The sequence below is a fragment of the Bidens hawaiensis genome, unplaced genomic scaffold (assembly GCF_021521415.1).
Source record: "Bidens hawaiensis isolate Kalapana, Puna unplaced genomic scaffold, B.hawaiensis_p1.1 tig00020328_1, whole genome shotgun sequence".
Taxonomy (NCBI): Eukaryota; Viridiplantae; Streptophyta; class Magnoliopsida; order Asterales; family Asteraceae; genus Bidens; species Bidens hawaiensis.
Window position 1 is genome coordinate 250974 of NW_027493091.1, and position 5100 is coordinate 256073.

Consider the following 5100-nt stretch of genomic DNA (forward strand, 5'->3'; position numbering starts at 1 on the left):
TTTCTATTAAAACCGTTCAATTGAATGCTTTATCGGTTTCAGTTTCATCATCAATTGTTATTCAATTGACCTTCTCCATTCAACCTATATTACTAAGTTCCTTTGTGGTGCATCAATCTCCAGCAACGCGTCTCTCTCCCATTCATCTTGGATCATCGGTTATGCTATCCTCAATCCTTTCAAGGTAAGGTTAGTGATTAACATGCACATGTCGGTTGCACTCACTTGTTCTATTTAATTCCAGTTCAGGTCTGACTGGATCCATTTATGACTGAGACATAGTGCCCTATTTTCGCAGCCAATTAATCACAGAGGTGTATTTTATCATTCAGTTGCTCTTGTTGAAACTCAGTTGCTTTTTTAAAATTACTCTGGTAAATAGTTTATGTGCAAACCAGGTCTTTGATCAAATCCGAGAATGAAAACAGTTATGTATCACAGTTTAGCAAGATATTTTTTGGTTTATGCGCGCATGCATTTTAATAAATAATGGTTAATGTTGATGATCAAAAGAAGGCCTAGGACTTGTATTATGAAGAGTTGGATAACCACCTGGTTATGTTCCAGCCTGATCCGGATTTGGTTGGGATCTTTGCCATTTCACAGGGTTGTAGTGGAGTGGCAGCTTCAGCCTGCGGTCTTGTAAGTTTAGAGCCCACAAAGGTAAGATCGATATGTTATCATGTTCTTTTTCAGAAGCTAATTTGAAGTCTGATTCTAATATTTTAAGATTGTGGAGATTCTTAAAGATCATACATCTTGGTATCGAGACTGCCGGAATCTTGAAGTTTTCACAATGTTACCTGCCGGAAATGGTGGAACTATTGAACTTGTTTATACACAGGTGAATTGCAATTACTTTAATGTCTATGCAGCTCATTAGTTTTGGTTTAAATTGGCTTAATTGGTCTTTAAATTTTCATTTAGGTTTATGCTCCAACCACACTGGCTCCAGCACGAGATTCTGGAATTTGAGATACACTACAAGTTTAGAAATTGGTAGTCTTGTGGTAAGTTAATTTAACCATTAACAATTCACTGTTATCTTTATTAGAAATTTACCTATGATGCATATGTTGTTCTTTAAGGTGTGTGAGAGGTCCCTTTTGGGCTCTGGTGGTGCCCCGAATCCTGCATCCCCCGCCCAATTTTTAAGGGGGGGAATGCTTCCGAGTGGTTACCTGATTAGGCCGTGTGATGGTGACGGTTCCATAATTCACATAGTTGACCACTGTACCCTTGAGGTGACAACAAGACTCTTTTTGTACCTTATCGCCAATTTTAAGAAAAATTATTTAGAAACCGTTATTTATTTTGTAGCCGTAGAGTTCCCCAGAGGTTATTCGCCCACTTTATGAATTTTGTAAAGTTGTAGCACAGAAGATGACCATTGCAGTTAGTAGAATCTTATTATCATTTGATTGTTGTCAACTTGTTTTATTACAACCAGTTATTTAATGTGACACGAATGATAGTAATTGTTTTCGCTGTAGGCCTTGCGCTATATTAGGCAAATAGCTCAACAATTGAGCGGAGAAGTTGTTTATGGACTTGGAAGCTAAAGATTAAGCAGGTAGATAATTTATGTAATGAATCTTATTATTATTATCATTATCATTATCATCATCATTATCATTATCATTATCATTATCAACTTGCTGCTTAATGCTTATCAATGTTTGACCACTTAATATTTCTTCAGGCATTGTGATTGCTCCGGGGATGCTGTGGTTGTGGCGTTGGTTGGTTCTTGTAAGTGTAAAACAACAAGAAGTTTTTTACACACAGTTTAAATTGTATTTCATCAACTAAACTGACATTAATGAGTTGGCTCCCATGCAGGTTTTTGGTTGGTTTCTTCTTTGGGGCCATTCACTGGTATGTTGGAGCTTTCATACTACCTTTTGTGCTGGTGGATCACAGAGAAAAGCCGGGACTTGTTGCCTGCACCATAGCAGTGAGTTGGTTTGTTTTTTTATTGGCAAAAATAGATTAAATTAATTATGTGTTTTAAAAGTTTTAATGAGAATACAGATTAGAGTTACCAAATGGCAACACATGAGCTATTCTGTGATTACCATAATGTGAAGTTAACCCTAACCCTTGGAATACAAACAAAGCTAACATAACAACTTGTAACCTATACATGGAAATCACTGAATCAGTGTGTATAGTTATAAACTTGAGTTGGATTGTTTGATTTAACTGCAAAGGACAGCAAGCGACACTTGAATCTAAATTACTTAGCTTCCTCATAAGCACTAATTTTTTTTCACTTTAACTGATGAAATGTTTCCAGATGTTGCGCCTCTTATACCATCCGGTTTTCGTATCATTCCTTTGGATCCTAAATCAGTTGAGTTCACATTTACTCTTGGTTATTTTAACTTAGATTTCTCGACTTTTGTTGACTGGAACTTTTTTTTGACCAGTTGACCCGAAGGTGCAACGGGAACGACACACCGGACTCTTGACTTGAATTCAAGTCTAGAAATAGACCAGTCAGCAAACCACGGTCCATCGGGTAACATGGGATCAGTCTTGAACATCGTTTTTCAGTTCCCGTTTGAGAACTTAGATGAAAGTGGATGGTTGAGAGAGATGCATATAAAGCCGAATTTGGCATTTTCAGAAGGTATTGAATCTGCAAATAATGTTACAATGTTTAAAGCATTTTAGAAACCTTGTACTTGAGTTAACAAATAAGTAACTTGCATTGTTACTTGAATGACCTGTAGATTAATGCTTGTTTTCTTTATGTAATATGTATTTTTACTATCGTATGAAATAGAATATGTTTTTTTAGTTAAATTTCAGTCGGTGTAACCTCTTTATGTTCTGCAATATATGAAAGTTTACCTCTAGACCCTACTATGAGTGCCAGTGGTGTTTCATACTTTTGTTTTGTTTCGTTTTTCTTTTTTTGGGTAAGATACGGATAAAACTCACTACGTTGCATACCGAAACGGAATGATTGTGTTGCACGAATAATAAATATTAAAGAAGCTATAGCATTAAGATTCAAGATTGTTTAGTGGCTTCAGAAACTTGTATAAAGTGGTCCACATTACAAACAAATGAAAAAAAGATCACAATATATAATGCCTTCGGCATATAAAATGACAAATTAAATAATGTTCTTTCTCCTTGATTAATATTCTCTTGAAGCTTTCTTAAAGAATTTTGTGCCCATTTACTAACACCAATAATGCATTGTCTATTGTGTTAAATTTTGGTGTTCAAAATAAAGATCTCAAATTGTAGTGAATTTAGCTTAGACATTGAGTCATGACTCAATGTTTCTCCGCCTTTTTGTGAATTAGCAACTCGATTTTATGTTTAAGTTTGTAGTTTTGTAGTTACGGAATATTTAACATGCAAATGGAGACAAAAATGACAAGTGAGAATAATTTGTGGCCACAAGAAAAACCCCTACAAAAATTCAAAAAAATAATAAAAAAATTATAACTCAAAATATAAATAAAAACGAAAAAAATTAAAAATCCAAAATCTTTCCCCCGTCATTCATGTTCCGAAAACAAAAAGACAAAAAGACACTATGCCGAGAAAAAACACGATGTCGAAAACGAACAAAAAACATAATGATAAAAAACACACAATACATCGTAAAATATAACACAATATTGAGTAATATAATGTAACACCAATAAAAAATAAACGATGCCAGGATAAAAGACAATCTTTTTTCCTCAACATCGTGTCTTTTTTTATAAGACGAGGAAGACGGTAGAAACATGTTAAGGAAAAAGTACACGATATCCTTGAACTCGGGGATCCCCATTACCCATTACGTTACAAATGAAAAACTGTTTGTTATGGTTGGCACAACAATGAGATTGTGGGCCTCTCCAAACCATTAGGACACACCTATCACATGAATTGGTTTATCAGCGAAAAGGGGGTATTCTTCACTATGACCCTTGTCTCTCATGCTATTTAAGTTTGTTAATGCCTTATGGTTTTCTTATTTCCCGTCACATTCCTACATGCCAGTTTGTAATGCCACAAATAAAAACTTTTTCTTTCTGAAATTTAAGTATATATCCATATGCCGCTAGTATGCATGTGCACAATCGAATCACATATGGCCACCACTTTACTCTTTTTACAATTCGTCATCTGTTTCATTTACTGATTAATTTTTAACTCTAACTACTCACCAATTAACACATATTCAATCCTTTATGTTGATTAAAAATCATAAAACCCATAAACCTAACTTATTAACAACTATTTCACAAAACATGATGCATCCAATAAATATGCATATAAAAAACATCCAACAAACCATATGCACATGACGTAACGCGATTACACTGATAACCCATTACACACCACACCTAACATTACAAAACCAATACCAGGGGATAATTTGCGCGAACCCGCGGCAACGCGCGGGCACTTCTGCTAGTATTTATTTATACTTATATCATGAGTTGGAATGGGATGTTTATATGATTACTATCGTGTATACTTTCTAAACACCAGTCCCTTTAATTATTCTCAAAACCAACTTCTATACATGAAAGACACAGACAAATATACTACATCATACAAAGCATTGCTTCCTTTCAAGATGACGGTAGAAGAATAACAACCGATAATAACTTTATTATTATTATTAACAGTCTTTTTGCGCTTAATTTTATAAAAATGACCTCCTTACAACCGAAAGGTACCAAAAAAACGTATAAAGACTGTATTGCACCAACTTTTAAAGAGAATCAACCATCTATGAATCAACTCTTATATGAATTGAGTCGCTGATCTACAATCATATATATTTGTTTGTGTCAGATGCACTCAACCTTGATCTGGACGCACTTAAAATTGTGTAAGTTGAGCCCATTTATCTACACAAGTCAAATAAGTTTACAAGCTGTAACCAAGTTAAGTGGTTGTAATCAATGTATAAACAAGTTAAATGCATATGCGGGTATGTTGTCGGGTTAAAATGTTTAGTTAAATGGGTTGATGATTGATCTACTTAATTAAATGTAATTAAATGGACACCAGGTGCCGCTGAAACTAAATAATGAGAGTGTGAATCAAACCTGGGTCTCATGAAACACCAAACCT

At 34.7% G+C, this 5100-nt stretch overlaps 1 long non-coding RNA gene across 1 annotated transcript; it reads left to right on the plus strand.

The window, feature by feature from the left end:
* Window positions 1-731: 731 nt before the first annotated feature.
* On the plus strand, window positions 732-1558 carry LOC143560380 (uncharacterized). Its single transcript, XR_013140109.1, has 5 exons — window positions 732-844; window positions 928-1010; window positions 1089-1244; window positions 1321-1395; window positions 1494-1558. It is a non-coding gene; the product is annotated as an uncharacterized LOC143560380 (long non-coding RNA).
* Window positions 1559-5100: the final 3542 nt, after the last annotated feature.